Genomic DNA, 10299 nt, shown 5'->3' with positions numbered 1-10299 from the left:
GCAGATTCCCAGGTTGTGAAGACAGGCCAAAGTGGTTGCAACATTCAAATCACATAAAGACCCAAACTCTGCAGAGAGGTACCACCAAATATTCTTACGCTGTTCAACCTACAAGCTATATGAACAGATTATATTATATAGAATAGCAGCAGTAAAGGAAGGGCAGCTGATGACCTGGCTTTCTCCCCAGGATGTTTATACTGTGGCCAAGTTGCAAACCTAATTCAACACATCGAAGATGGCTTTGAAACCTGAAAAATTACAGGCTTGTTGATCTGGCAGCAACTTATGACGCTTGTGAACTATCATGTACTTATCCAGAAACTAGCAATAATTTTGAGAAATATCAAGATGGTCCAGGTCATCTCCCTGCTTGAAAATCATTTCTTTGCTGAGATGCGTGGCCAGAAAAGTCAATGGAAAGAATTGCCCAAAAGTTCCATGCTATCACCCTTGGTGTTTAATGTCTACATCAAACCAACCAGAATTCCCTGACAGGTTAAGGTATATTTATGCAGATAATCTTTGCATTGCCTCCTAATCAGAAATAATTGAAGACACTGACTGCATTTTAACTGGCTCCCTGAGTGTACTTGAAAACTACTATTGCACAGGGTTCCTGAGTGCCTATCCTAGCAAGATACAAATGCGCACCCTCCATCTGAAACACCATCAGCAGGGCCAGCTCTGCTGGGGTTTTTTGCCTCCCCAAGCAAAAATAATAATAATAAAAAAAATCTCCCGGAACGCCGCCCCTGGAATTGTGCTGCCCCAAGCACGTGCTTGGTTTGCTGGTGCCTAGAGCCAGTCCTGACCATCAGCCAAGTAAAAACTCCAGATATCATGGGATGGTACAATCCTTGAGCACTGGTGTATCTTGGGGTCACATTAGACTGTATACTAACATTCAAAGAGCACATCAAGAAGCTGATAAAGAAAATGAACTCTAGGAATTGTGTACTCCAGAAACTGGCCAACAAAGAATGGGGAGTTGACTCCAAAACATTCCTAGCAATCAGTCTCTCACCCTGTGTTACACAGTTGCACAGTACTGTGCCCCAGAATGGTCACACTTGAGCCATGCACACAAAATTGATACTGAGCTCAATCTTGTAGGATAATTACAGGGACTTTGAAACCAGCTTCGACACTGTTGCTATGCTGCTTCTTGGGGATTGTACAACCATCCATCAAGTTGGATGCCTTCAGTAAAAAGAGACAAAAACAGGTCCATGATCCAAGACATCTATCATATAGACACATTCCATTACCCAACAAGTTTAATCCAGAAGGAGCTCTGACTCTGAAAATCCCTCACCCCAACCTACCACTGTTTACTTCATAACATCTCCTTCCAGGCACTAACCTCAAATGAAAACACGGGTATACTCCAAATGGTGGCAAAGACTGGTGACAATATGACCAAGTGGAAGCTGAGGAGTGACCCTAAATGTGAATACAGAGAGCCTAGGAAAACAATTGTACACTGCCTGATGCAGTGCCCTTATCAGTATCCCATACTCCCAAGGAACTACTTGAGATAAGTGACAACACCAGCTCTTGACTATTGTTTTGGAGTGATCAGCTATGATGATGATAGTTAACTTCTCTGTGCCTCAGTTTCACAAGTGGTAATCCTCTCATGAGAAGTTTATAAATACAGAGTATTTGAGTGCCAGCAGTGTGCTTGGAACATCCAAGACAAATAAGACCGGCCATACTGGTCAGACCAAAGGTCCATCTAGCCCAGTATCCTGTCTTCCAACAGTGGCTAATGCCAGGTGCCCCAGAGGGAATGAACAGAACAGGTAATCAAGTGATCCATCTCCTGTAGCTCATTGCCAGCTTCTGGCAAACAGAGGCTAGGAACACCATCCCTGCCCATCCTGGCTAATAGCCATTGATGGACCTATCCTCTATGAATTTATCTAGTTTTTTTTTGAACCCTGTTATAGTCAAGGGGACATGCACTCTTTTTCAATGGGTTTACAATCTAGTTCAGAAGAAAGACAAACCAGTTCAGATACATGAAGCACATGGTAAACTGGTACATGTTGGATGTAGTGTAGGAATCTCACACTTGTCATTTTTGAAATGCCCCACAGAAGAATTCTGTTTTGAGGAGGGATGTAAAGGCTGATTGGTACACTAGAAGGGTGATACTTTGTGATATTGAAGAAACTCTATTTATTTATTTTAGGTACCATGTTTGTGATAGATGAAACCAGGATGAAGGCATTTTTTTCATATCTTCTGATGAATTTTAGTGTAAAACCCTGAGATAATTGTTCTGAAAGACTAAAACAGAAAAGCCCTGAAATAATCCTTTCATTCACTAATATCGCAGTAAAAAAAAATCAGTAACATCCCTGTAAGCAGTTTTTAATCAGTGCTTCAGTCTCTCTCTTTTTGGTACGTCAGTAAAACTTCCTGTGACAAATATAAATGTTGCTAATAAGATTTTAATATGCACGTTTCAGAGCTGTTCTTTTAAATGAATTACACAGAATTTGAATTTGACCTTTAAAGACCATTTCTATTTATTAATATAGGGACACAATAGTCCCCTCCTTACCGATTCCTTCCTTTCCGTGAGTGTGTGGGGGGGGACTGGTCAGCTATCTTTCTTCAAAATCACGTGGAAGATGGGAGGAAGGGAAGAATGACCTCTAAATTCCCCTCTGATGAACACTTCAGAGAATTGGGAGATAAGGGAATCCATCAGACTTCAGTGGCTCTTGTGGAGGAATAAAATACCCATGACTCCAAGCCCTCTGGTGAGGGAAGAAAGAACCTCCCATAAGCCTTCATCCCTTGTCCCAGCTGAAAGAGGCTAGAAGTATATCTCATACCCACGAGAGAGAACCACTTACAACCATCTTGGCTTTCAGTCTTCTTATCCTATATCTGCACTGGTGGGACCCAGTGTCATGCTTCTCAATTCTGGATTGCAGGTGTGAGGGGAAAATTAGGCCCTCGGTTACCCAGTAAATCTTGTCAGGGAATGAATGCATGCCCATTCACCTGCACCTCTGATTATGAAGCAACAATTGGACCAGTAAATATATCCCATGCCTAGTTCTGTTACATTCCCCCACCTTTTGATTGCTTCTCGGGTCCTATTGGCTTCAGTTCACCCTGAGGCATCATAGGCACTATAGACATAGAACAATGGGTAGAGATGACAGCAGCAGCAAGATGTATTTCCTGTGTTTCCGGCATAGTTGTTGGGAAGGTAAGGGATGTATCAGTGTAGGTAAGAGTCTATAGCTTCCCTTTCCCAACCTAGAAAGTACCCTAACAAATTGGGGGATAGCAGGCCTACTTGTCAGCCCTGGATTTCAAAGATCCAGGATGGTGGTGGTGGTGGGAGTAATAGGCCATTTGGTTATTCCCTGCCAACATCAGTAAAGATACATGGAGCAGAGGAGAGATTTGAAAACTTTCTCTAAAAAGACTTTCATACAAGATTGCCAGAATTTCTATTTCCTGCCCCGGTAGGAAATATTACAAGAACAGTCCTTTTGTAATAATCTGGCACTTCTGAGTTTGACCTCATCATCATCACCATGTTCCCACTACACCTTTGGCATTTAGGGCAGTGATGAACCTCCTCCACTCCTGTCTTTTTCTGGCAAGTCTTTCAATGGTTACCCAACTGTGCCCCAGATTTTTCAACTCAGCTTCCACAGCTCTTCACCATGTTGTTTTTGGGTGGCTTCGTTTTCGTTTGCCTTCAGGTGCCCATCTCATTGCTACTCTGGCGATAGAATCCATTTCCATCCAAAGCACATGGGCAATCCATTTCCAATGCCTCTTGGCAACGATGGTACTAATGTCCTCTTGGCTGCACTGTGTCGATAGATCTTGGTTTGAGATTGTTCTGGGCCAAAAGATATGGAGGAGTTTTCTGAGGCAGGTTGTATGGAATGAAGATAGTTTGGACATGTCATACTTTCTCATTCCCCAGCATTCTGCACTATAAAGTAATATTGAAAGTATGCAGCTCTGATAAATCTTCATTTTAGTTTTGTATGTTGATGATTTCCAGACTGTATTTAAGCTTCTGAAGGTGCTCCTGGCTTTATTGATCTTGTTCCATATGTCATGGCTTGTTCCACCATCCTGGCTGATGGTGCTGCCCAAGTATGTTAATGTTTCTACATTGGTGAGAACGTAATCCTCTATCCGTACCTGCGATGGTGAGGCAATATTAAAGGTCATTATATCTGTCTTATTGCAATTGATTTTCAATCCAATTTGCTGGCTGAATATGTTGAGTCAAGTTGTTTTTTCTTGTGTATGGCATTGGGTATGTAATGGGAGAGTGAGAGCTTCAAGGGATGAGAAGGGTGTCCAGTGATGAGAAGGGTGTCCATGCCTATTGGCATGTCTTCTGTTGTACGCTGCATTACCCGTCAATGGCAATGTTGAAGAGGATTGCAGACATGACACACTCCTGACGTACTCCTATTTTGACTTGAAAACTGAGTTCACTGTGCTCAATGCTGCATGTAGGAACCTAGGCTGGGTTCAAAAGTAAAACTCTTGTTTAAACACAGCCCAACTTTAAAAATAGTTCATTTCATGCTCAGTTCTATCAATGGGCAAATGTTAATGGGGATTTCAATGCTTCACCATAATCCTGCTAGCAGTTTTCTCGCCAGTGTTACTTGTAAATCCTGAAAATTGTAAACACCCGAACAGCACCATGAATCAGACAGCAGCTAACCTACTTGGTCAATGGAGCAGCACTGCTAAGCTAAAAACCACTTTGGTTGCTTACTTCTGTAAAACTAAATGGCCAAATTCCACTTTTTTTGTAAGATGGGGCGACTCCCACTAGTTTCAATAAGATTTGCATTCATTTACATCAGGATTGAATTTGGTGTAAAATTATACATCATCTGGATAGGATCAAACTCCAGTTGATTACGCCTGCTGGGTTTATTCCTTCCATATGTTTTTGTGGATTTTTCTCCCTCCACAATAGGATAAACATGAATTACTGAACAATTTGTACATAAAATTTCCACCTCTATTGCTGAAGATAAAATACCATAGCAGTGCAACAGAATAAAACTTGTCAAAATGTTTAATTCAGTCTCACAGGCTTAACTTCATTAAATACAATAGGGATGAGAAAACTGAAAATATCCCCAGTCTTATATTTGTGTTGTTTTCATACAGGCACTAATATTTTGCCATAAGAAAACAAATCTTGCAAAATGAAAACACGTGCTCTCAGCTACAGCACTATAAATCCAGAGTAAATCCACCGATTTCCTTGAAATTATTCTGGATTTACACCAGTGCAACAGAGCAAAATTTGCCCCATGTGAGTTATTTTCCCAAACAAGTCTCTCTCTTAATTCAAAAACCACGAAAAAATAAAAAACAAACAAGCAAAGAATGTCAGGCTGGACAGAACTATCAGGGTCAGAGCCTTCATTAATTTAACCTTGACTTTCCCTGCTCCTAAGGCCACATTTCAGACTGTGTTAGTGTGACAGCTTCCAGGATGAGTTTTCCAGACCTTGAGCAACTTCCCCCTTTACCAGCACTTTGATTCTTCTTCTCCTCAAAATTTCAATCTGTCTTCCTTGAGACTCCAAACAGAATTTACAGAATGACACTGCTCCCTCCTTCTCAGCTTTGTCAATAGTCAGTGGACTTTTTGGAGAGGGCATAGATGTTTTCTGTCACATTGCTAAGTCCTAGGGAAGACAGAGCCCAAATTCCATTCCTGTTCATGTCAATGAAGGCAAATTAGGATTTTCCTCTCAAACTTCTAACACCTAATATTCCTTGATTTCCACATCATCTCTTTTGGAAAATTTCCTCTTTTCTTCATTTCCACTTTCTCTCATCTTCTTTTTCCTCTGGTCAGCGACTACTTGAACACACATGTTGTCTCCTTCCCTATATATATTATTGCAGTAGAGCTTGCTCACCAGACAGCTTCCGTACTATCAGAACTCATTATCTACAAGGGATATCTCTCAGAGACATCAGTACAAAGTTATCAGTAGATTTTTTTTCAACACTCAAAGATAGATAGCAATACAGTTATTTACTGGGAAAGTCAGGGATGGAACCAAAATGATCTCCATTTGCCAAATGATCTCCAAAATTACATTGCACAGCTCAACTAGTCCAAGGCATCAACATATCTGACACAAATATTACCTGCAATTCCAAACAGTGATCTCTGGCTTTTTTCCCTCAATGCTTCAACCAGTCACAGAAGAATCATCAATAGAATAACTTTTTGAAGAATATTTTTATTTATTTATAATTTATTTCACATTTTCAGATGGCCTAAAAATGAGGCCAACACACCATTAAACTAATCTCTTTAAATGTCTACTTCCTTGTTTAGCTACTTTATGTGGGTGGTTTACACTTTGCAGATAGCAAATTGCTTTATCACTCTTCAAACATTTCTATACACAACCTATGTCACTGTGTGACTTGAAATTCCAAATTCCAGGGTCACACAATTTATCCCACTTCAGGATCTAGACTTTTCATCGGGTTTATAATTAACTGACCCCTGCGTACTGTAGATCATAAAACCTATCATAAACACGTAACAACATTGCAACAAGCATTGGTTTTATTGGAATAGCCAAATTACTTTTCCACAGATTCTACTGTATCTAGTAATTTATATATATCTCCATTCAGTAAAGAGTGGAACTTGTTTTATTGCACTTTACTGTACTGTACATTTCAACTCAATTCTGCTTCGATTGCTGGGAAGAATAAATTCATTTTCCTTAATAATTTCTGCAATTAGAAAACACTGCCTGCTTGAGAAAAGAATTCCAAGGAAATTCCACACAGTGAACTTCATAGAATCTCCAGGATACTCAATCTCAATACGTTTCTCTGCTGGCGTGTACAACTTGACCGCAACTATATTTATTTAAAGCTTTTAAATCCAGGGTGATGAACTCCAGAACCACCTTTTCATATCATGCTCATCATTGTGATATCCGTGTTCCTGAGCCAAATTCTGCCATTCACCCTGTCTCATATGGTAAATGCATTCTTTGTTTAGATTTTCAAACAGGATGCTAGCTCCACAGAACTTTATTTATTTTAAAATTAGTTCCTTGTGATCAGGAACACTTCATCCATTTGCTTTTCCTTTGATTCATTCCACGGCTATGTAAATGCTAGGCTTTCACTCTTCTTATCAATAAGTTTACTTATCCTGTCAACTTGAGTGCTGTGTGTGTGTTCAAATGTTAGCAGCTCAGAGCGTGTGCCTTGTTTATTGTCTTAAGGCAAGAAATGAAAACCGTGGGCAAACGTAGACTGTTTTCTGGTTCACTGAAAATATTGCTTGTTCATCTTATAGAAGGATTCTTTGAAAAGTAAGGTAACTGAATTATAGAGTTCCATTTAGCATGCAAAGTGGTTAACGCTAAATAACTTCATATCTAATTGGAGAATTCATATCATTGAGTGTAGTGGCCACTGTTGGTCAGCTCATTTGAAGATATATAGGCAGACTGTCAGCTGGTGTAAATCAGTGTGGATCCACTGGACTGAGGATCTGGCAAGATGAACAAAATACAGAGTTAGGCAACCAAGCTGATGATTGGGAAGGAGAGACTTTACCTATAAAGCTAACAAAATAAGGATTACATAGGACTAGACTGTGAACTACTTTATTACCTCAGCAAACAATTATTCACAAAATTAGTCCTACTGATTCCTGAGTAAGTAAAGCCTGATCTACACTAAAAAGTTAGGACAACCCAGCAACGTTGCTCAGAGGTGTGAAAAATCCACCCTCCTGAGCCATGTAGTTAAGCCAACCTAACCCTGGTGTAGACAGTGCTAAATCAGCAGAATAGTTTCATTGATGTAACTACCACCTCTTGGGGAGGTGGATTAACCAGAGCGATGGGAGACCCACTCCCATCCTTGTAGTGAGTGACTACACTGAAGTGCTACAGCTGTGCCTCTGCAGTGCTTCTAGTAAAGACATAGCCCCCATGTCAGGACTTCAGGCCTGCAGCTGGGCCTGGGCAGCTGGCTAACTGCAGGTGACACCCCTAATTGTCCAGATCACCTGATGGACTGAGCAGCACTGCCAAGACTCCATTTATGCCCAGCAGCAGCACTTCACTAGTGATTATTTAATATATGTACCTGCCATTGTGATTTCTCCTGTATATGGCTTTCTCCTAGCACTGCTCCAGTCCTTCCTTCACCTTGTCCCAACCCTGCTCCTGGTTCCTGACTCCAGCCTGACCTTTGGCCTAGCTCCTGGTACCTGGCTCCAGCTCTGCCTGCTGCTGCTCCAACCATTAGGCCTGTCTGTTGCTGCTCTGACTACTTGGCCTGACTGCCCACATCCCATTCCATGACCGGAAGGAGATCACAATGTGGCCCAAAATCTTTAACGAAGATAATTGACAGGAGACATGGTTGAAGTACTAAAATTAGCTAAGGATTATTATAAAATTAAATTTGTTCTATTTGGGGATGTTAAATCAAATCAAAGTGAGGGGATACAACAGTAAGGTAAAGATAAATTAGCACAACATTCTTCCACGCAGTGTATGGGACTAGCCAGCTATCCTTTCAAGAGATCTGAAGGGATTATTTCACTGATGTGAAAGATTATAGCTGCTCCATGAGTTAGTTATGGGATTAATTACCGGTATATGAGTGTTCTTGGACTGGTTTAGGGTCTTGAGCTAGACAACAGATGAAAAACATATTTTTAAAATAATAATGGGTGGCAAAACTATAACCAAACCATTCCAGACACAAAGAGGCCATAGTTGGCTTCTGGTCCTATATGACTTTATCTATAATATGATTCTGTACACAAGTTTTAGTTACAATTAAATAAGTGTTCCATTACATGGATGTGTAAAACCTCTCAAACCAGTGCTAATGAACTATGCTCAAACTGTGACTAAAGGTGTAATAAATATCTGGGTTAGATCCTCAGGTAACTCTGAAGAATGCTTAGTGCCCCTAGGTAAGGAGGGGGACATAGTTGTTTTCTGGCACCTTTCAACCCTTTGTTCCAGGAGGCACAATTTACAGCAGCCTCAAAATATATTAACATCTTTCTCTTTGACATAAGACGAGGCTTGGCCAGCAAAAGAGCATGGAGAGGCAGAAACCTCTGTCTTCTTTTTACTGAGTAATCTGCAAGAAGCAGACTCCCTGTAATATCTGGAGGGTCCTTCATGATTTCATCAGGCAGGAAAAGCAACTGTACTGGCAACTGATTTCCAGTCTGCCAGCTGTTTTCATTATCCTACCCTTATCTACATAGTCACACAGACTTTTTTTTCTTTGTTTTGTTTTAAAGGATTTTTGAGCTCAGGTAAAGGTTGATTAGGTTAGACTGGCTACTTTAAATAAGAGCTGCAATGTCCTGGGTTTTTTGTAAGTGTTTCTGCTAATGTTGAATATTCCTTAGACCACTGTTTCTCATCCACTGGGGCCTGGCAATCCCAGAGAAACTGAAGAAAGGAATGTTCCTCTTTTGTTTGTTAAATCTCACAGGGCACCAGCAAAAGCAGAACCATCAGAACTGGCCCCAGTGTTCTTGGATGAGCCTAAGAAACAGTGTTTTGCCCCATATACCTCAAAAAACCCTACTTCTGTTTACGATGAACATACGAAAATGCATAAGCCCAGGCCAAGGTGACAGAAGCCTTACACAATCAGCCATTTTCATCACACATGAGTCAGTCACAAGTGGAAAATAGGCCTGCCCTGGATTAAGATCTGGCTAGAAATATAAATTTTCCAAAGGAACAGGGATTTGGGGTTTTTTTGTTTGTTTGTTTTTTTAAATAGGAAAATGAAGATTCAAATAAATCAAAACAGACTGCGGGAACATGTCAGTTCCATTGAAACTATCAACAGAAACCTGGCAGGCAAGGAGCTGCTTGACTCCATGGTCTCCTGGGTTCCCAGGTTTATCCAGCTCCCCCACATTGTGGCCAGCAGGCTCAGTGGGATCCCGGTTCACAGGGCTAACCACCTCCTTAGCAGCTGGGGCTCCCTTTGACCTCCTGTTTCTGAAACGATATTCTATATTTACATACAAATAAAGGCATGAATTATTTTGTATTAAAGGTACAGTGAAGACCTTTTTCCATTGTAAAAATCAAAATCTTCTCTAACTTAAACCAGGTTTATGCTGACGTAATTCCATTAACTACAGTAGGGTTAGTTAGCATTTTCACTGACCATCTGGTGTAAATGAAGGGAGAATCTAAATTGCTTTTGCTTCTTTGGAATAAAGTTTTA

The sequence above is a fragment of the Mauremys reevesii genome, linkage group 6 (assembly GCF_016161935.1).
Source record: "Mauremys reevesii isolate NIE-2019 linkage group 6, ASM1616193v1, whole genome shotgun sequence".
Taxonomy (NCBI): Eukaryota; Metazoa; Chordata; order Testudines; family Geoemydidae; genus Mauremys; species Mauremys reevesii.
The sequence above is the reverse complement of the archived record's forward strand: the minus strand, read 5'-3'. Positions refer to the sequence as shown.